This window comes from Lipotes vexillifer, unplaced genomic scaffold (assembly GCF_000442215.2).
Source record: "Lipotes vexillifer unplaced genomic scaffold, Lipotes_vexillifer_v1.1 scaffold44, whole genome shotgun sequence".
In the NCBI taxonomy this organism is placed as follows: Eukaryota; Metazoa; Chordata; class Mammalia; order Artiodactyla; family Lipotidae; genus Lipotes; species Lipotes vexillifer.
Window position 1 is genome coordinate 1295066 of NW_006787415.1, and position 23790 is coordinate 1318855.

The following is a 23790-nucleotide window of genomic DNA, read 5'->3' on the forward strand; positions in this document are numbered from 1 at the left end:
TGCTCCGCAACGGGAGAGGCCACAACAGTCAGAGGCCCCCGTACCGCAAAAAAAAAAAAAAAAATCACGAGTCACTTTATGCCTTCCTCACAACAGTGGAATGATCAAGTGAGTGGACATACAACAAGAATTCCTTGTAAGCAATCAAGTGCTCTGGCAAAGAAAGACTGCTCTATTCCATCTTTCTCTGCTGTCCCCAGCCCGCCTCAGCAGCATAATAGTGGCATGTATGAAAACACATAAGGATATGATGGTATAGAATTGTATTTTATTACTCAACATTTTCCGTTGTTAACACGTTCAGTGATTGCTGATCAAGGCATATATATGTTCCTGGTCTAGCTGGAATCCAAGTGACATTGTGCCTTTGTATTCATCTGCTATTGCAAGGGGGTATCATTTTCTATTTTCTGAGAAAGCCTTTAACTAGGGTAAAATGATCAAAGCCAAATATGACATTGACATTTATGGAACCACTCTATGCCCAAGAGTAAATGTAGCTTAAGTGTTATGCCATAAGCAAGGCTTTGAATATTTAGCAAACTATGATAGAAAAAGACATTTTGTGCCCCCAAGGAAAAGAGAATTATTATGAAAGGAATATGATAACAGCAACAAAATCACAGCAGGTTCCATCCACAGAAGAAAAAACTAAACGACAAATGCAGTGTAGCCCATAGTTGGTCTAAGCAGTGGGATAACACTTATGATAGTGAGCAATCAGATGATCTGGAAATGTAACGGGTCAAAATTCCAAGTTACAGAAGAACTGTCTGAGTACTGAGTTAACTCATGGCATCGTAAACCTCTGTTCTCTTTCTGATGGCCTCTCTGAGTTTCCACACCCTAATTAGACCAGATGAAATGAGATTAACTGAGGGTTGTATCTAGTTCTGGCCCTTAGAAAAACCCATAAAATAAGGTAAAGCTTTTTTTTTTCCCCCATTTTTTTGGATAATTACTTCCCTCACTCAAAACCCACTGTGAAATACCTTTCCTCGCCCTTGCTGCTTTTTAGGCATTTACTTCCTTTCTTTTCTCTTTTCTCCCCTCCCCACTTCTCCATACATCTTATATCATGTGTGGTCACTTACACACAAGGTAACCCCTCTGCCATACCACATATTCCACTGCCATCTCAAATCCACTCTAGATATCAAAGTTTACCTACAGAGGGCTCTAATTCCTCTGGAATTTTCCTTCTACTCATGAAATAACATCATAAATTTATTGATGTGCCATTCATCCCAAGAAATATATTTATATTTTAGCTGAGCCTTCTGAAAACATAAATTTTATACAGTGACACTCCAAGTAGTGAGAATTGAATTATAGAAAACAAACAAAAAGAGAATTTTGCAACAGACCTTGCAAAAGTGTTCCTGAGAGCCACAGCTACTTAAGCGTAAACTGAATATCTGATGAAACCCATTTTAAGTATTATATAAAGATATGGATAGATTAAAAGTAAAAGAATGGAAAAAGCTGCACCATGCAAACACTAATCACAAGACAGCTGGTGTAGGAATATAATACAAAGCAAAATAGACTACAGAAAAAGGAATGGGGGGATAAAGAGGGATATTATATAATGATGGAGGGTTCGCTTAAAAAAATAACATTCTGAAATATGTATGCACCTAATAACAAGTCTTCGAAGCACATGAAGCAAAAATAATAGAACCTAAAGGAGAAACCAGTTTATCCACAACTGTCGTGGAAGACTTCCAGACTCCTCTCTCAGGAATTGACAGAACAATAAGATAATAAATCAGTAAAGACTTGGTGGTGCTTTGAAGTGTGTCAGTTTGGCTAGACTGAAATACATTTCCTATAATTTCCTTTTTCTGTATATTTCTAGTCTGGGTAACTCAAAAGAAACGCTCTCATGCAGGATTAGAAAGGTGGAAGTAAAAAATCACCCATTTTGCCGCTCACATATTATGGCTTATCTGCTGGCTTATCTTATTGGAAAGGACAGTAATCAAGATCCACCTTTCCCTGATCCCCCTTCAATTTCTCTAATTCCTGAGCATGTCACATTCTATGATGAAGACCAATAGCAATAGCTTCTTTTGCAAGACATCCATGGCATCATGGTAGAGATAGCAAGAACTGACGTGTGTTTCTTGTTCGTGGGTCATAGCTTGTCATTGCTCTTCCCTACATTATATCCATCTTTCTCTCCTGACTGCCTGACCTTCGGACTTCAGCTCCAGCATCAGAGGCAAAGACAGTAGTCTTACAGACACTGACTAACAAGATCCCATAATTGTATAGGTCAAATTCTTGTAGCAAATCCTTTAATCTATCTATATCTGTATCCACATATCTCTATTTCTACATATCTGCATCTACATCTATTTTTATATCTACATCTCCTAATGGTTCCTCTTCTCTGATTGAAGGCTTACTAGTACAGAATTTGATACCGAGAGTGGCTCCAGAGGAGCAGAATCTTTAGGATTAGCTCTCTGAAATGATTTTGAGTTTCCTGGACTGGATCCTCTGATCTGATTAGACTCATAAGCATTAATGACCTCATTTCTAGGGGTAAAAAGGACATGTCATCCATGACATGTAGTTGTACAACAGTTATTCAAATTATCACCTATAAATAACTGTAATCAAGTGCCTATAGAATCCAAGGCTCTGGGTGACCTAGTAATTGCTGCCATAGAATGTTTTAGTGAAAATAAGGAGTATAGTGGAGTTGGTTGGTGGTTGTGCTGCAGAAATGGGGGAAAGCAAATAATGAGCTCAGGGCTTTAAATTTCAAGCTAAAGGTCTGCATAAGGGAACTAAAAGCTTTAATAACAGTCCTGGAGGAAATTCTTATCTCTTACAGCCACAGGGAAGATATTTCTGAAAATCAAACCCAGTTTCTGATCTGTGGGTGGTCGAATTGCAAAGGCAAATCGAATTCCCAATTCTATAGAATCTCTATTGTTAAAATTAGAGCATTCATATAGCTGCAGTAGAACCTGAAAAATTGGAAGGGGGTCATATAGGCAGATTCTAATGAAGCTCAAGACTCTAAACCCCCCAATTCTGCCAAGCCTCTTTTGCTTGTAGGAGCAGCCTGTTAACCTCTGCCTCAGCAGGTTAGTCTCCCCTTGTCTGAAGAACCTGCTTTCCCTGAGGTAGCTATCTTGCAAGGTACTACTGATGCTGCCCAGGACCTTCTCCCATCACTGCTCTTGCTTCTAGACCTGTAACTAAACTCAAGATCCAATAGGGTCCAGAGGGTAAAATACCACATATGACCTGTGAGGATATTTGATATGCACAGAATAATGACTTCCCAGAAAGCTGGTAAATATGTGTAGCAATGGAGTTTATGAGTGTAGGGCCAAGGTGGAAGCAATATAAAATTGGATCAGCATGGATTTATTGAAAGAGCTTACTAATCAGATTTTCTGTAGTCAAAACTGAAGGGCTGAAAATGGTTCTAACAGTTTTCTTGGTTAGTTGTCCAAAATATGAACCCACAGGTGGCCTATGCTAACTTAAGTGGAAATGCCAGATTTTTGGTGTACTATAGAATAAGTTATCCAAAGGTTTAGGGACGTGGAACTATTTCAAGTGAATTTAGTGATTGTTTAACATACACATTCCTTGCTTGTTATATGCCAAGTTTTATTTATAGCTATTAGTTTGATCTTATTAATTGTATTACTCAACTTTGATATTGGTGATAATTAATAATTTGTCTCTTTCACCTGTTTCTGAGAAGCATATGCTAGAATTCTCTGACCACAATCCTTAATTAGTCTCTTTCTTCTGATTCCGTCAGTTTTCTTTTTTAAGAGAATAATTCTCTAATGTTAAAAAAAAAGTATACACTTTCTTTAAGTTTGTAACTTGGTCTTTTCCTTTAAGCTCTCCCCAAATAAAATTCTCTTCACAAAGGAACATTAATAAGTAATGGTGCGTTTACTAAAGTTAACACAGGTCACATGGAAAGGGATTGTATTTCACAGTGTATAGCATTCATTTCAAAAATTTCCACTGTATTTGCCCCCTTCCAAGTTTCCCTTCTTGGTCTCACATCCATCAAGTGTTTTCCTTCCCCTTTCTTCCCTCTGGCTCTATAATGCTTGCCTCAATCCTGTGTTACCCCAGTCAACTCCACTCACCACCACTAAAACCACGACCAATCTCTCTCTTGGTTTATTATGGACAGCAGTTTAACCTTATCCCATATTCCTGCTCCAAACCATATGACTTAACCCACTACTTCATATAAATTCAATATATCCAAGGCCATTTTGATGAGGAGAGACATGTTGATTATGCTCAGAAAATGGAAGATTTTCCAGCACCTAGGCCCCATCTTCCTTAGGAGGCAATTGAACTTACACATTTAATAGTATATTTCAATTCAAAATAAGTAGAGACACAGAGAGGAGAGAGACAAAATTGCCCTTTTTCTGATTAGCTAAAGAGTCATGAGTAACAACCTGAAATAACAGACTTGATCTATGCCTTTATTCCAGGTTTTAATCAATTTCAGTCTTTCAGCATCTCTTTTGGGTAACCACACTGACAACTGCCAGCCTGATCCATCATTTAATCCAATTCTGATCCAAAATCATGACAAGAGAAAATGCTAAACTTTCTTGGAAAATCAGTGAATTTTAATGTTTCTTTTATCACATTGAATGATTTGTCTGTTGATAATGCTTCATCTCCACACACATCTCCACACAGAAAACTATCCCATTTTAATGTAAATTACATAATTTTTTTAGATGGTAAGACATCAGTCTGAGGTCAAGATTAGTGGTTACAATTGCCTAAGACCATAAAGCTCATGAGGGCACAAATATGTAACTTTAATATATCATTCATCTTTACTTATATTTCAAGTTTATACATCTCTTCTGATATCATAAAATAGAAACTTAGTCAATCCTAGGTCACTTCAGGCATGAAGTCAGTTCTGGAATTTCTCCCATTTTTTTTCTCTCTCTGGCAATCATATAAATTCTGGAGAGCTCATAGCAGGTGAATTACCTGGTCTGTAACAATTGGCTCTGTCCACTGTGGTATCTGCTGAGATTCCCTCACCGAGGCTGGTCTGCATGACTGGTATCTTCCTTCTGTTGGTTTTCCTATATAAGATGTCAGTTCAGTCATTGGTACTTGCACTCCCCAGCCTCTACATCATGGTTGAGTGATGTCTTCAGGTCTGCCATCCCTCTCTCACATAATCCTGTACCTTCTTGTGACAAAAGAAAGAATTATTCTAAGTCATTCTGGATCTTTAAAAACTTCTGTAGCCATCTGAGGCCTATTCTGACTCTAAAAATCCATGCAGCCAATTCTATTCTACTTCTCCAATATCTGGGAGATAAGGGAACCGTCCCGTGGCTGCAATTGCTTTTCAAATGGGAAGCAAGACACTGTGCCCTCTACACTTGAATCTCTAAACTTAGCTGTTTACATAAGTACACGCACCCCTACCCCTTGAAGAACTGGTCCTGAGTGAGTCAGGTGCAAGCCCACAAGAGCATCTAAATCTCTAGAAAGCCCTTTCTCTTAATCTATTGTTTGTTAGAGTATTTTAAAAGTCTAGTATGCAGCAATTACTGATCGTACTCTCTTGTTCTGTTGTGCTTCCCACCACAATCCCCCACAGTTTAGCTCCTGTCTAAAATTAAAGGACAGGGACAAAAATATATGTTCAGAACCAAAAAGCACATCAATTTATATCACTGCAAATAAAAACTCTGTTTGTAGTCATGGCTTTTCTACTAATCCACCATAGGGCACTATGTGAATTATTTAACCTGAGTATCAGTTTCCTCCTTTGTAGATTAAAGGGGTTGAACTAGGTGATTTTTAGAGTCCTTCCCAGCACTAACATTGAATGAGCACATGTTTACAGACTACAAACACATTCGAAGTCCAGAGTTGACAAGTTGCATCTGCAATGAATCCCACACAACTTGAAAAGGATGACATGATATAATCCATATTAAAGTGTTTTGAAAAGTTAAATGTACCATATGTGGAGACCTTGGTGTGCAGCAATTTAATGTCCAGCAATTTTCTTTTATAGCCGTCAGCCAGTTAAATCTGTGTTATCAATATACCACCCTCATTGCCAGCAGAGAGCACAAAGTGAACATTAATCTGCCATTCTCCTTCTTAATGTACTCCAGAGATGAGATCCAGCATCATCTAACCTCTCACTGTCCTATACCCCTCTACCATGACTTCTCCACAGGGCCAGGCAAGTGAAGCAGAGAAAACAAAAGAGGCTTTGGACCAGTGATGATTATCCCTAAGTGTAAGGATAATGGTTTTTATTCATTTTATTATTGTTGTGATTTTCATGGTTTGCACACTCTTTTAAGCCATTTCAAATGAGATGATACTAAAAGATATTTGGGGTAATAGCAGCAGTGCCTCCCAAACATCTGCTTTGAAGACTTCTACTCTGTCATTGCTCATGATTATGACTTATTAAGAGAGAGCTTGGACTTTGGAGTTGAACAAACTAGAACTAAATCTATGCTTGACTCATGGCTTTTGTAACCTTGGCTGTGTTGCTTAGCATCTTTGAGCCTAAATCGTTTCTTCTTTTAAACTGTTAACAAGTTTTTTTTTAAATTACTCAATAGAGAAGTTGTGAAGATTAGTGTTAAAAAATGTACCAAATGTAGAGAGCTTGGCACATTTTGGATTCTTGGTACTTGATCAGCAATAAGTTTGTGCTGGGGCTGCCACTGAATGTGGGAGGCCCTGCGCAAGTATTGTGTATGAGGCCTTTGTCTATATAAACAATTTGATTTAAAACAATTATTACAAAATTTATTGAAACATGCGACGTTTATTGTTTTATTGGTGAATATTTAGAGTAATGAGAAGGGAAAATGAAGTTACATATATGTCTGTTGTCCAGTCAGTGCACTTGAAGATTCTTCGTGGTGCCTAGACACCAAATCTTCCTGTTCAGGTCCAAGAACCACTTTTTCTGACCTTTATAGTTATATGCACCATCCTGTCTAATTTCATATCTCCCACTGAGAGAAAAGAGGTAGCAACACTGATAAGAAACTAGGAATCTGGAAAACTCTAGTTTTCTCATTAACTCTCTGAAATTATCTTTTGCATCAATTGTTCTTGAGAGCTTTTAAATGATCTTATTACGCTATTTCTTTTCTCTCTCTCTCTCTCTCTCTCTCTCTGGGTATGTATTGGTAGAAATTGTTGGTTTTTCAAAACAATTGTCTAAGCATTTCCAAATCTTTAGTGTCCAAGAAAGGTGTTCTTTTAATAAAAAAAAAAACAGTGTTTCCTAATGAATATGTTAAAAATAATTTAACATTGAGCTCTGTGATCCTTCAGTGTGGTTTTAGAAATTATCTTATGAGGTCATTCTCCTGAGATGGAAAATTAACACTGCTTGATAATAAACCATTGACCATGACCATTTTTATTCCCCGCCTCCAAAATCAGTCATCTACTAGGAAGAAGGTAAGAATATGAGAAAAATTTGTTAGGAATAGAATAAAGAAAGTTCTTTATTTGACTAAACAGACTAAATTAAAAATGTAGAATCTCGGTCTATTTTGAAATACTGTATACTCTTCATGCACACTCAGGTGTATGAAACAATATTTCAGTTTACCTAGGTCAAAATTTCTGTCATCAATACTCTATTAACAATAAGAAATCCCATGTTAAGAAAAAAAAGAAACATACTAAGCATTTTATCTTAAGTCTTTGGCACAAACTTGCTGTCCTTTGTCTGTCCTTTGTCTTTACCTGAATAGGATGTTAACTTCTAGTAACTGCCCATCCCCATGTTACCATGGAAAAGCAGTGTACAGCACAAGTCTCTCTCACTGCTTGCAACCTTAGCAATAGATATAATTGGCCCAGAATTTACCTTATAGGGAATTTGATGGCAGGTTTTACTTTTTATAATTAAATTATACAGGACGAACATGACAGGATGGATAACTAAAATATTTTCTTTTAGATGGATGAAATAAATTTTTTCATTAGCCTCAAGTATGCCGGGCAGTTAGCTTGGTGCTCAGGTGAGCCCAGAACAGAACACTAGCCTCTGTCCTCTTAGAACTTAGAGCCTAAATTAAAAAATGAAAGTAAAACACACACACACACACACACACACACACACACACACACACACAAACACACTACGTAAAAATTCATGACTCCAGTAGTGTCCTAAGTATTGTGGGAGTTCAGAGAGATGAAGGGAAGAGAGAACTAGCTCATTTTACATTCAGAAAAAGACAACAGCAAAAGAAGACATGAGTTTTCTTTTTCATTTTTTACATTATCAGCCAGAGTAAACATGCTTCTTTTTCCATCACTTCAGTGTACTTCGTGTAATTTCCCACTTTTTTGTAAAGAATTAAGATTCACAGAATACCTGAAATCTGCATTTTCAAAAAGTTTAATAACTTAAATATTCTGATGAGAATAAAATATAAAACAGTGAAATATGCTTTCCATTAATCTTCTTTTGTTATTGATAAATAAAACTTTTTAAATTATTGAGATAAATATGCCTTTCAGGCAGAAACACATCCTTTTCTGATGTATTTCTTTTTATTAGTTAATATATGTTATGTCCAGTCTAGGGCTTCCAAAATATATTTGGTAATATAAATGTGTAATGAACCAAATAATACTTTATTAGGCACAATACACAAGACTGTAATAAAGAAAACATTTACTCTAATTGTCTTTATCATCTCTGCCAGGAGGACAATATTTTTGAGCTCTTCATATTGCTAAATTTTCTTTTTTAATGTGATGCTATTGGTACATAGAAAAAGATAGAACTTAAAGAAAAACAAATCCCAGAGAGGGAACAGAAATTAATGAGTTAGAGAATAGAAAAACCAGAATGCCTAATTAAGAAATCAAAATGCTGTTTTTGGGAAAACATTAGCAAAATAACTCAAAATAACAAACAAAATATATAACTTGATCAAGGAAAAAAGGAAAAAGCACAAATATACAAAATAAAAAGTGACAACAAGGAAATAGCCTTTGAAAAAAGAAATTAAAAAAAATCTTAAGATACTATTTTGCAGATGTCTATGCAAATATATTTGAAAATCTAGACCAAATGGATTATTTCCCAAGGAAATACAGGTTGTAAAAATAAATCTTATTAGAGTTAAGAAGCTTATATAGACCATTTTCCATAGAAGAATTGGAAAAAGTTATTAAGGAGCTACCTCACATAAAGCACCAGGCCCAGATGGTTTCACAGGTGAATTCTACCAAATCTTCACCATCACATAGAAGGAAGGCTCATTGTACAGGTCCCTCCTGTCCTTTATTAGTGCTATTAATATGAACTGACATGTATTTGGGACATGTATTTCTTAGAGAAACTCAGGAAATATCACACATTCAATTTGCTACAACATGGGAAATTAATTTTTCTGAAATGCTACATTTTACTTATTTAAAATTCACTATTTGCTAATGTTATTCTTTCTTTTTCCTAAGAAAAAGAGAGAGAGAAAAATTATTAATTTTATAAGTGTGAAGTGATTTGGGGTCTAAATAGGAGAATCTGACTAAGGATTTCAGCTTCAGAAATAACACCAAGACATCCAGGGTTCATATTACTTCCTATTCTTCAAAGCCTATAGACATAATGTTATCAAAGTGTAAACTTCACACTGCGAAGGTCTGTGATATAATGTCATGATGAGTTTCAGTCCAAACTAGATTGTAGTATTTGTCAGAAGAGGAAATGAATCAGTGTCTGGATAGTGAGGGTATACTGCAATACTGCTAGCTTAAAGCAAAATACTCATGCTATTCATAAAAATTAAAAAACATATTCAGCTGACATAATTCCTTACCATGTGCTAGGCATTTCATTAATTTGCCTCAGTAAGAAAACCACAACTGAAATACAAACATCAATTCAAGTCATCATCTGATTAGGTTTTTTTGTTGTTGTTTTCTTTTTGCTGTACGCGGGCCTCTCACTGTTGTGGCCTCTCCCGTTGCAGAGCACAGGCTCCGGACACGCAGGCTCTGCGGCCATGGCTCACGGGCCCAGCCGCTCCGTGGCATGTGGGATCTTCCCGGACCGGGGCACGAACCCGTGTCCCCTGCATCGGCAGGCGGACTCTCAACCACTGTGCCACCAGGGAAGCCCTCTGATTAGGTTTATAATAACCCTTTGTCATTCTCCAAGACTTTTCAGTGTTTTTAACTCCCCATCTGTGGAATTTAATGATATTGTGATCAGAATATAGATACTAATCTTGCAGTTCCTGCAGTGAAATGATTTTACTTTGAATTTGCTAATTTGGAAGGAAAGAAGAGACTGAAGGATTTACTTCATGGGTATGGGATCCTTTCCATTGTTCAAGATATGTATTCAGCTATATAATAAGAGACTTGGAAAATAACCATAAATAATATTGAAGATCCCTTTGAGGCTACCAGGAAGCAAACCTGGCACAGACATACTTTTACACCAATTAATACCCATTATAACTATTGGGCTGAACTGGAATCCTGGACCTCCAGAAATTAATGTCAGTTCTCAGCCAGTATCTTATAGCCCTTCCTTATTCAAGAGTTCCTTTAGGAAACAGTTGAATGAAGGTAGACACATGTGTATTATCACAGTGTCTCTCTGTCAAGAGTTTAGGTAATACTCCATGGTATTGCTGTCTCAGCCTCCATTTTGTTTGGCCAAATGGCCTGCAGTGACCTTAAACTGACACTAGCCCCTTTAAGCAGACACAAGCCCTAGATAGTAGCCCACAGAGTCACAGGCTAGTGTAAGTTCCTGATATGATTCCTCCTACAGCCCTTGTGATCAGTATTCTCTCTTGCTTCTCAGTGCCTTCCTCTTGTGTGCCCCTTAGGTAAGACCCCACAGTGGAGCTTACCAAATCCCTCCTCTTACAGATTGAATTGACAAATCTACCCTGAGCTGGAGAACACCAAACCACTCCACCCACAGACCCTAATAAAGACATGTGCCCCAGGTCCTGCCTCTCTCTGTCTGCACTCTGCCTTGACCTCCCCATTTGCCCCCCCAGGTGTGTCATGTACTTCCTTCAGGGCCTGTGACTAATAATCTTCTCTACTTCAATGTCCCTTGTGGTCCACTGTTGAAGTTCAGCAGCTCACCATTTGTCACCCTGTGCTCCACTTAAGTATAAATTTGACAAATTCATAACAGTCTTGCTAATGGTACCTGACCCCTTCTTTATCCAAAGTGCTCTGAGTCTTGATCTGACTCAGGCATGAGACCTAGTTAGAGGTTGGGACTTTCTACTCTTGTGACTCAGATCAGGCATCTGTTCATCAGATTTGGAATTTGGAGTTTTTACAATTTAAGTAAGACCTAGTTGACTTTCTAATCAATTTTGGTAGACCTCTATAATTATTTAATCATCCTAGAGAATTCTGAGTGTCCAGTCATCCCCTGAGACGTTAACTCTTCCTACACTTCTGCTCCATTTTCTGCTATGTGGGTTCTGCCCACCAGGTTCCTCTCATTTTTACTAAAATCATAGAGTCCAGTTTTGTCCCATTCAATGGCCGTTTCCACTAGAATTCCTGGCCTAGAATAAACAGCCAGTAAAGTTGTTTTAAAGATTCTAGTGCTCTCCCATCAATCTATTCTTCATCACAAGTGTGAAGGAAAAGTTTGGGAGCTTTAGAATGAGGTAGGGTTTTTTTTAAAGCATGGGATATACAATCTAGCATTTTTGTCTCCCAAATTCTTTCAAGTCTATCTTCCAAATTACACCAAGATTTTTCTACTCTTATTATGCCATTTAAGGTCTTTGTTCAGTCTAAGTTGTACTAAAGAACCTAGAAAATGATTAGCTCTAAATGGAGCTATCATGTTGGGTACAGAAAAGATTTAGCCCAATTGAAAATTGTGTTTAACCATCCTGGGTTAAGCACTCAAAATATCCATTTCCCCAGACACTTTAAATTCACAAATTCTTGCAAACATTTTTACTCTGATTTTTCATTGTATCACCTAAGCAATATTGAGATTGTTAAAATCCTGCTTACTGAGAACCAATAAGGTACTAGTGGAAGTTTCAGCTTTCTCTTTCAAAGGAGACACATCATACTCATCCAAGAGAGGAGCAATGAAAATTACTTCAGATGGATTCATTAGTTCAGTTTTCCTCTCAGATTTTATTGATTTCAGTTATAAAAATCTCACTCTTATTTGATCAAGGCTCTAACTTTCACTTAAAAGACTTGACAAGGTTATTCATCCAAAGGCTGCTGTAACTCAGCAACTCAAAAAAAATCAATGTCCCAGTTTAATTTTCAGTGATCTCTGACCAACTGCTACAATCAATAAGGTATGTTTTTTAGCACTATCACAGGAAGGCTAATCGTTTTATCTTATATCTTGAGTGATCATTTCACAATGTGAGCTATTTTTTCTGGCTTTAATTTACCCAATACCATCAGGATCAAATATTCCACCCCACTGTCTGGCATCCCTTAGCCCCTTTAAATTAGCCTTTTGGACTAACTTCCAATGCCAGAGAGTTTCATCATCAGGGGGCACATGACTCCCGGTGAGTAGACTTGATTAGTACTCTTGTAAAGATAGACCATGAGCATTTAACTTCCCATCCAGGAGTCTTCCTATATTACTCCATCTCCTCAAAAAATTAAATCCAGGTAACTTACATTTTCTTGAGGGTCTATTGCCTAGAACACAATTTTTGTATCTAATTTTGTCAGATTTCTTTGGTTGCAATCGACAGAAACTAATTATGCTTAACTTAAGGGGGAAAAGAATATATCAGAAGAAAACTGTGTAGCTCACAAAATCAAAGGAAAAGTTGAAAACCTAAATCTTAGACAAGACCAAAATCAGAAGTTTCAGGTGTTTTATTTTATTTTATTTTTTTTTTAAGTGTTTTTTTTTTTACACTGTGATTTTGTTTGATTGATTGATTGACTGATTTATTAACATCTTTATTGGAGTATAATTGCTTTACAGTGTGTGTTAGTTTCTGCTGTATGACAAAGTGAATCAGCTATATGTATACATATATCACCATATGTCCTCCCTCTTGCGTCTCCCTCCCACCTTCCCTATACCACCCCTCTATTTGGTCACAAAGCACGGAGTTGATCTCCTTGTGCTATGCGGCTGCTTTCACTAGCTATCTATTTTACATTTTGGAGTGTATATATGTAAACTCCACTCTCTCACTTCATCCCAGCTTACCCTTCCTGTTCCCCATGTCCTCAAGTCCATTCTCTATGTCTGCATCTTTATTCCTGTCCTACCCCTAGGTTCATCAGAACGATATTTTTTTTAAGATTTCATATACATGTGTTAGCATATGGCATTTCTTTTTCTCTTTCTGACTTACTTCACTCTGTATGACAGACACTAGATCCATCCACCTCACTACAATAACTCAATTTCGTTTCTTTTTATGGCTGAGTAATATTCCATTGTATATATGTGCCACATCTTTATCCATTCATCTGTCAATGGACACTTAGGTTGCTTCCATGTCCTGGTTATTGTAAATAGTGCTTCAAAGAATATTGTGCTACATGACTCTTTTTGAATTATGGTTTTCTCAGTGTATATGCCCAATAGTGGGATTACTGGGTCGCATGGTAGTTCTATTTTTAGTTTTTTAATGAACCTCCATACAGTTCTCCATAGTGGATGTATCATTTTACATTCCCACCAACAGAGCAAGAAGGTTCCCTTTTTGCCACACCCTCTCCAGCACTGATTGTTTGCAGGTTTTTTGATGATGGCCATTCTGACCAATGTGAGGTAGACCTCACTGTAGTTTTGATTTGTGTTTCTCTAGTGATTAGTGATATTGAGCATCCTTTCATGTGTTTGTTGGCGATCTGTATATCTTCTTTGGAGAAATGTCTATTTAGGTCTTCTGCCCATTTTTGGATTGGGTTGTTTGTTTTCTTGATATTGAGCTGCATGAGCTGCTTGTATATTTTAGAGATTAATCCTTTGTCATTTGCTTCATTTGCAAATATTTTCACCCATTCTAAGGGTTGTCTTTTCGTCTTGCTTATAGTTTCCTTTACTGTGCAGAAGCTTTTACGTTTCATTGGGTCCCGTTTGTTTATTTTTGTTTTTATTTCCATTTCTCTAGGGGGGGGGTCAAAAAGTATCTTGCTGTAATTTATGTCATACAGTGTTCTGCCTATGTTTTCCTCTAAGAGTTTGATAGTGTCTGGCCTTACATTTAGGTCTTTGATTCATTTTGAGTTTATTTTTGAGTATAGTGTTAAGGAGTGTTCTAATTTCATTATTTTACATGTAGCTGTCCAGTTTTCCCAGCACCACTTATTGAAGAGGCTGTCTTTCCTCCATTGTATATTCTTGCCTCCTTTATCAAAGATATGGTGACTGGGCTTCCCTGGTGGTGCAGTGGTTGAGAGTCCATCTGCCAATGCAGGGGATGCGGGTTCGTGCCCCGGTCCGGGAGGATCCCACGTGCTGCAGAGCGGTTAGGCCTGTGAGCTATGGCCACTGGGCCTGCGCATCAGAGCCTGTGCTCTGCAGCAGGAGAGGCCACAATGGTAAGAGGCCCGCGTACCACAAAAAAAAAAAAAAAAAAAGATACGGTGACCATATATGCATGGGTTTATCTCTGGGCTTTCTATCCTGTTCCATTGAACTATATTGCTGTTTTTGTGCCAGTAGCATATTGTCTTGATTACTGTAGCTTTGCAGTATAGTCTAAAGTCAGGGAGCCTGATTCCTCTAGCTTGGTTTTTCGTTCAAATGATTGGTTTGGCTGTTTGAGGTCTTCGTCTTTCCAAACAAATTGTGAAATTTTTTGTTCCACTTCCGTGAAAAAATGCCATTGGTAGTTTGATGGGGATTGCATTGAATCTGCAGATAGCTTTGGGTAGTACAGTCATTTTCACTATGTTGATTCTTCCAATCCAAGAACATGGTATATCTCTCCATCTCTTTGTATCATCTTTGATTTCTTTCATCAGCATCTTATAGTTTTCTGCATACAGGTCTTCTGTCTCCTTAGGTAGATTTATTCCTAGGTATTTTATTATTTTTGTTGCAGTGGTAAATGAGAGTGTTTCCTTAATTTCTCTTTCAGATTTTTCATCATTAGTGTATAGGAATGCAAGAGATTACTGTGCATTAATTTTGTATCCTGCTACTTTACCAAATTCATTGATTAGCTCTAGTAGATTTCTGGTAGCCTCTTTAGGATTCTCTATGTATAGTCCCATGTCATCTGCAAACAGTGACAGCTTTACTTCTTCTTTTATGATTTGGATTACTTTTATTTCTTTTCTTCTGTGATTGCTGTGGCTAAAACTTCCAAAACTATGTTGAATAAGAGTGGTGAGAGTGGGCAACCTTGTCTTTTTCCTGATCTTAGTGATCTTAGTGGAAATGTTTTCAGTTTTCCACCACTGAGAATGATGTTGGCTGTGGGTTTGTCATACATGGCCTGTATTATTTTGAGGCAAGTTCCCTCTATGCCTACTTTCTAGAGGGTTTTTATCATAAATGGGTGTTGAATTTTGTCCAAAGCTATTTCTGCATCTCTTGAGATGATCATATGGTTTTTCTCCTTCAATTTGTTAATATGGTTTATCACATTGATTAATTTGTGTATACTGAAGATTCCTTGCATTCTTGGGATAAACCCCATTTGATCATGGTGTATGATCCTTTTAATGTGCTGCTGGGTTCTGTTTGCTAGTATTTTGTTGAGGATTTTTGCATCTATGTTCATCAGTGATATTGGTCTGTAGTTTTCTTCCTTTGTGACATCTTTGTCTGCGTTTGGTATCAGGGTGTTGGTGGCCTCATAGAATGAGTTTGGGAGTGTTCCTCCCTCTGCTATATTTTGGAAGAGTTTGAGAAGGATAGTTGTTAGCTCCTCTCTAAATGTTTGATAGAATTAGCCTGTGAATCTATGTGGTCCTTGTTTTGTTTGTTGGAAGATTTTTAATCACAGTCTCAATTTCAGTGCTTGTGATTGGTCTGTTTATATTTTCTATTTCTTCCTGGTTCAGTCTCGGAATGTTGTGCTTTTGTAAGAATTTGTCCATTTCTTCGTGGTTGGCCACTTTATTGGCATATTGTTGCTTGCAGTAATCTCTCCTGATCCTTTGTATTTCTGCAGTATGAGTTGTTACCTCTCCTTTTTCATTTCTAATTCTATTGGTTTGAGTCTTCTCCCTTTTTTCCTTGATGAGTCTGGCCAATGGTTTATCAATTTTGTTTATCTTCTCAAAGAACCAGCTTTTAGTTTTATTGAGCTTTGCTATTTTTTCCTCCATTTCCTTTTCATTTATTTCTGATCTGAGCTTTATTATTCCTTTCCTTCTGCTAACTTTGGGGGTTTTTTGCTCTTCTTTCTCTATTTCCTTCAGGTGTAAGGTTAGATTGTTTATTTGAGATGTTTCTTGTTTCTTGAGGTAGGATTTTATTGCTCTAAACTTTCTTGTTAGAACTGCTTTTGCTGCATCCCATAGGTGCTGGGTCATCTGGTTTTCATTGTCATTTGTTTCTAGGTATTTTTTGATTTCCTCTTTGTTTTCCCTCTTTGTTTTCTTCAGTGATCTCTTGGTAATTTAGTAGTGTATTGTTTAGCTTCCATTTGTTTTTATTTTTTACAGTATCTTTTTTCCTGTAATTGATATCGAGTCTCATAGTGTTGTGGTCAGAAGAGATACGATATCAGTTTTCTTAAATTTACCAAGGTCTGATTTGTGACCCAAGATATGATCTATCCTGGAGGATGTTCCATGAGCACTTGAGAAGAAAGTGTATTCTGTTGTTTTTGGATGGAATGTCCTATAAATATCAATGAAGTCCATCTTGTTTATTGTGTCATTTAAAGCTTGTGTTTCCTTATTTATTTTCATTTTGGATAATCTGTCCATTGGTAAAAGTGGGGTGTTAAAGTCCCCTATTATGATTGTGTTACTGTCGCTTTCCCCTTTTATGGTTGTTAGCATTTGACTTATGTATTGAGGTGCTCCTATTTTAGGTGCATAACTATTTACAATTGTTATATCTTCTTGAATTGATCCCTTGGTCATTATGTAGTGTCCTTCTTTGTCTCTTGTAATAGTCTTTATTTTGAAGTCTATTTTATTTGTTATGAGAATTGCTACTCCAGCTTTCTTTTGATTTCCATTTGCATGGAATATATTTTTCCATCCCCACACTTTCAGTATGTATGTCCCTAGGTCTGAAGTGGGTCTCTTGTAGACAGCATATATGTAGGTCTTGATTTTATATCAATTCAGCCAGTCTACGTCTTCTGGTGGGAGAATTTAATCCATTTACATTTAAAGTAAGTAGCGATATGTATGTTCCTAGTACCATTTTCTTAATTGTTCTGGGTTTGTTATTGTAGTTCTTTTCCTTCCCTTGTGTCTCCTGCCTAGAGAAGTTCCTTTAGCGTTGTTGTAAAGCTGGTTTGGTGGTGCTTAACTCTCTCAGCTTTTGCTTTTCTGTAAAGGTTTTAATTTCTCCATCAAATCTGAATGAGATCCTTGCTGGGTAGAGTAATCTTGGTTGCAGGTTTTTCTCCTTCATCACTTTAAATATGTCCCGCCAATCCCTTCTGGCTTGCAGAGTTTCTGCGGAAAGATCATCTTTTAACCTTATGGGGATTCCCTTGTGTGTTATTTGTTGTTTTTCCCTTGCTGCTTTTAATATTTTTTCTTTGTATTTAATTTTTGAAAGCTTGATTAATCTGTGTCTTGTCATGTTTCTCCTTCGATTTATCCTGTAGGGGACTCTCTGCACTTCCTGGAATTGATTGACTATTTCCTTTCCCATATTAGGGTAGTTTTCAACTATAATCTCTTCAAATATTTTCTCAGTCACTTTCCTTTTCTCTTCTTGTTCTGGGACCCCTGTAATTTGAATGTTGGTGTGTTTAATGTTGTCCCAGAGGTCTGTGGGACTGTCCTCAATTATTTTCTTTTTTTGTTTGTTTTTTGTTTATTCTCCTCTGCGGTAGTTATTTCCACTATTTTATCTTCCAGGTCACTTATTCTTTCTTCTTCCTCCGTTATTCTGCTATTGATTCCTTCTAGAGAATTTTTAATTTCATTTACTGTGTTGTTCATCATTGTTTGTTTGCTCTTTACTTCTTCTAGGTCCTTGTTAAACTTTTCTTGTATTTTCTCCATTCTATTTCCAAGATTTTGGATCATCTTTACTATCATTACTCTGAAATCTTTTTCAGATAGACTGCCTATTTCCTCTTCATTTGTTTGGTCTGGTGGTCTTACTTTGCTTCTTCATCTGTTGCGTATTTCTCTGTCTTCTCCTTTGGTTAACTTACTGTGTTTGAGGTCTCCTTTTTTCAGGCTGTGGGTTCGTAGTTCCCGTTGTTTTTGGTGTCTGCCCCTAGTGGCTAAGGTTGTTTCAGTGGGTTTTGTCACCTTCCTGGTGGAGGGAACTAGTGCCTGTGTTCTGGTGTATAAGGCTGGATCTTGTCTTTCTGGTGGGCAGGACCATGTCCTGTGGTGTGTTTTGGGGTGTCTGTGAACTTATTATGATTTTAGGCAGCCTCTCTGCTAATGCATGGGGTGGTGCTCCTATCTTGCTAGTTGTTTGGCATGGGGTGTCCAGCACTGTAGCTTGCTGGTCATTGAGTGGAGCTGTGTCTTAGTATTGAGACAGAGATCTCTGGGAGAGCTCTCGCTGATTGATATCACGTGGGGTCAGGAAGTCTCTGGTGGTCCAATGTCCTGATCTCGACTCTCCCACCTCCAAGGCTGAGGCCTGACACCTGGTCAGAGCACCACGACCCTGTCAGCCACATGGCTCAGAAGAAAAGGAGAAAAAGAGAAAGAAAAAAATAAAACAAAGTTATTAAAATCAAAAAGAAATTATTAAAATAAAGTAATAAAAAAAAGAAGAGAGCAAGCAAACCAATAAACAAATCCACCAATGATAACAAGCGCTAAAAACTATAATGAGATAAACATAAAAATCAGAAACTAGTCAGTCGCATACAGAAAACCCCAGGTCTACAGTTGCTCCCAAAGTCCACTGCCTCATTTTTGGAATGATTCATTACCTATTCAGGTATTCCACAGATTCATCGTACATCAAGTTGATTGTGGAGATTTAATCTACTGCTCCCGAGGCTGCAAGGAGAATTTTCCCTTTCTCTTCTTTGTTCACACAGCTCCTGGGCTTTGGCTTTGGATGTGGCCCCACCTCTGCATGTAGGTTGCCCTCTGGCATCTGTTCTTCGCCCAGACAGGAGGAAGTTAAAGGAGCAGCTGGTTAGGGGGCTCTGGCTGTGGGGAGGGAGGGGTATGGAACACGGGGCAAGCCTGTGGTGGCAGAGGCCAGTGTGACATTGCAACAGCCTGAGGTGCACTGTGTGTTTTCCCGGAGAAGTTGTTCCTGGATCACGGGACCCTGGCAGTGATGGGCTGCATAGGCTCCAGGAGGATAAGTGTGGATAGTGACCTGTGGCTGCACACAGACTTCTTGGTGGCTGCAGCAGCAGCCTTAGCATCTCATGCCCATCTCTGGTGTCCACTCTGATAGCTGTGGATCACACCCATCTCTGGAGCTCATTTAGGCGGTACTCTGAGTCCCCTCTTCTCGTGCACCCCAGAACAATGGCCTCTTGACTCTTAGGCAGTTCCAGACATTTTCCTGGACTCCCTCCTGCCTAGCTGTGGTGTACTAGCCCCCTTTCGCCTGTGTTCACACAGCCAACCCCTGTCCTCTCCCTGGGCTCTGACCTCCGAAGCCTGTGCCTCAGCTCCCAGCCCCCACCCACCCCAGCGGGTGAGCAGACAAGCCTCTCAGGCTGGTGAGTGCTGGTTGGCACTGATCCTCTGTGTGGGAATCTCTCCACTTTGCCCTCTGCACCCCTGTTGCTGCACTCTCCTCCATGGCTCTGAAGCTTCCCCCCTCCACCACCCCCCGTCTCCACCAGTGAAGGGGCTTCCTAGTGTGTGGAAACCTTTCCTCCTTCACAGCTCCCTCCCAAAGGTGCAGGTCCCATCCCTATTCTTTTGCCTCTGTTTTTTCTTTTTTCTTTTGCCCTACCCAAGTACATGGGGACTTTCTTGCCTTTGGGGAAGTCTGAGTTCTTCTGCCAGTGTTCAGTAGGTGTTCTGTAGGAGTTGTTCCACATGTATGTATTTTTGATGTATTTGTAGGGAGGAAGGTGATCTCCACGTCTTACTACTCTGCCATCTTGTAGGTCCTCTCCCAGTTTCAGGTATGTTAACAGCAGGGATTTCCACATTTATTATAGGGCATTGTAATCAGACAACCGCCATCCATTTTCCTTCCACATCTGAGTGTTTCTATGTAACAACTGAATTCCAAGGATAGAGAGTCTGATTGGCTAGCATGGATGGATCCACCTCTGTGTTGGTGGGGAGTGGACTGGGTCTCATAATTTCTCCAAAATTAAACAGACTAGGAAAAGAGTAATCTTTAATCCACTTCCCAAAGAAGGAATGGACTACAAACATAAATACATAGTTAAATAAAGACATAAAAGACTGTCCACTACACATGAAAAATGATCAAGAATTCTTATTGATTTGCATGATAATTCTGGGGAAAAAATTAGAATACTCAATTGATGGTAAGCACTCCTTTATCATCTTCATACCTCAGCTGCCACAGAAACAGGTTTGTGTAAATTATTTTCAATGCATAGATTCTACACACTCTTGTGTCTGAAACTGGCCTCTCACTTACCCTAGCTGAGCTCAAGGGATTTGCAGATAGAAACATTAGGCAAATGATGGAGCAGGCTGGTCATCAAGATTTCATAGTTGTCTTACCACTTACCACATCACTTCAAACTCCACTAAAGGTGTCAGTCCTTCTGAATTTCTAATTAGATGATCTCTTAACTGTGCATATCCAGGTATAAATTACAAATTATGAGACAACAGTTAGATTCTGGCTAATGGTTTACTTCTATCACCAACTCCTCTTGTTTTTTTTAAACACAAGAATTTGATTTTTCTTCCATGGTAACTTTTTGGGGGGGCTTTTTTCCTACAGGGAAAAAAAATGGCATTGACCACTGAAACTCCATCATGGTGTTCAACTTTGAAAACATTTCTCTCATGTAGGACCACAGCTTGCCCATGTGACACATTCTTGCAAATTAGAAAGATGACGCCCTTCAGTGATGGAATTAGAAAAGCCACTCTGAGCAACAACAACCACTCCGGTATATAACTTGGCAAACAGAGCAAGAACAGAACTTCAGTTGCCCCTTGCCTCATGGCCTGGATCTTTGTACAATGCATAACTGGATTTGCCATTTGTGGTGGCTCTGCTCCTGGGGTAATTTAGACAAACTGGAACAAATGCAAACCTTTCCTTTGAAGTCATCTTGTTGGAAGCGTCAGGAAAAAGGACCACAGAAAATCCTGAATTGGAGTTGTCCAGTGTTTCTACATTTGTGAGATTACTGAAGAAAACTGCACCATCTTACTGGTTGAACGATTTTTGCCATTGTGGTACCCAACTCTTGAGATGCTTCTATTTCCTTAGTATTTAATGTGATACATCATGTGTAAGATACTGGGTCCTTGTTGAATGCAGTGAAAATTGATGCTTACCCATTTTTCAGAAAGGTAGCTTCCTGGACGGCCCCCATTCTTCCTGTACTTTATCCTCATTTCTTGTTCTTGACTCCTCTTGCTACTGTCCACAATGTGTCTTGACCCCTTACCTCAAATTAGTGCAGGCTCTTGTGTCTTGATAGCTATCCTGGCTGTGGCATTGTCCCTCCATCTCAGCAATGCCTTCATAGACATCATTAAGTAATGATCCTTCCATCTCAGCATTGTCCTCAAGACCCTCTCATATGTATATGTTACCCCCAATCTGGCTTGGCAAGACTGACAGTTTTCTCTTTGGCTTATTTTCCTTCCTTACCCAATTTGGGCCCAGGCTCACTCATTTCACTGTACTTTTATCAGCACTAGGTATTCATTTTAATACTCTGTCACAGCTACCAAGCTGAAATGATTAATGCGGGTCAACCCAGCTATTTAGAACTTTGTACCAGTGGTTCTGAAATGTGATCTGAGGACCCCTGGAGGTCCCTGAAACCATTTCAGGGGTTCAGCGAGGTAAAAAACCCCATATGTCAGGATCTCCTAGCAATTGGGTGAAAGTAGGACTAGTATTAGTGAGGCTAGGATTAGTAGTAGAGTGTCTAGGATGTCTTTGATTGTGTAATAGGGGTGGAATGGGATTTTGTCTGTGTCAGATGGGATTCCTGTGGGGTTGTTGGATCCTGCTTCATGAAGGAATAGTAGGTGGAGAGCTACTAGTGCTGTAATAATGAAGGGAAGAATGAAATGAAAAGTGAAGAATCATGTGAGTGTTGCTTTGTCTACAGAAAAGCTGCCTCAGATCCATTTGACAAGAGTGGTGCCGATGTATGGGATTGCTGAGAGTAGGTTTGTAATAATTGTTACTCCTCAGAATGATATTTATCCTCATGGTAGTGCATAGCCTATGAATGCAGTGGCTATGACTGTAAGCAGTAGAATAATTCCAACATTTCATGTTTCTTGAAAGGCATAGGATCTATAATATAGGCCACCTCCTATGTGAATGTAAAGACAGATGAAGAACGTGGAAGCTTCGTTTGCATGTATTAAATGATTCACCTGTAGTTAATGTCTCGACAGATGTGTGCTACTGATGAGAAGGCAGTTGTTGTGTCTGGTGTGTAGTGTATTGCTAGGAATAGGCCTGTTAGGATTTCTAGGATCAGGCAGATGCCTAGTAAAGAGCCAAGTTCCATCATGATGAGATGTTTGATGGGGTTGGGAGGTCAATAAATGTATTGTTGATGATTTATTATGATTTATTAGAGGGTGAGTTTTTTGGATGTTGGTCATTAATGTTCCTATACTTGAATGACAGTGATGATTTTTCATGTCACTGGTCATGGTTAGAAGCCATGTGAGAATAATGAAGACATGTATTTATTTTAAGTGTTATTTTTGTGATCAGCTTTGTGGAGGTTTCTTCAAAACGTTTGCCTATTTATGGGGGCTTTGGGTTGATTGTGAGTGGTGGTATTGAGTGTGGGATTGTGTTGAACTTTGGTTCATTTTTAGGTTTTGGTTTTTTTTATGTTTTGTAATTTTCTTTTTTTTAAGATCTTTATTAGGGTATAATTGCTTTACAATGCTGTGTTAGTTTCTGCTTTATAACAAAGTGAATCAGTTATACATATAAATATGTTCCCATATCTCTTCCCTCTTGCGTCTCCCTCCCTCCCACCCTCCCTATCCCACCCCTCCAGGTGGTCACAAAGCACCGAGCTTATCTCCCTGTGCTATGCGGCTGCTTCCCACTAGCTAACTACCTTATATTTGGTAGTGTATATATGTCCATGCCTCTCTCGCTTTGTCACAGCTCACCCTTCACCCTGCCCATATCCTCAAGTCCATTCTCTAGTAGGTTTGTGTCTTTATTCCTGTCTTACCCCTAGGTTCTTAATGACATTTTTTTTCTTAAATTCCATATATATGTGTTAGCATACGGTATTTGTCTTTCTCTTTCTGACTTACTTCACTCTGTATGACAGACTCAGGGTCTATCCACCTCATTACAAATAGCTCAATTTCGTTTCTTTTTATGGCTGAGTAATATTCCATTGTATATATGTGCCACATCTTCTTTATCCATTCATCCGATGATGGGCACTTAGGTTGTTTCCATCTCCGGGCTATTGTAAATAGAGCTGCAATGAA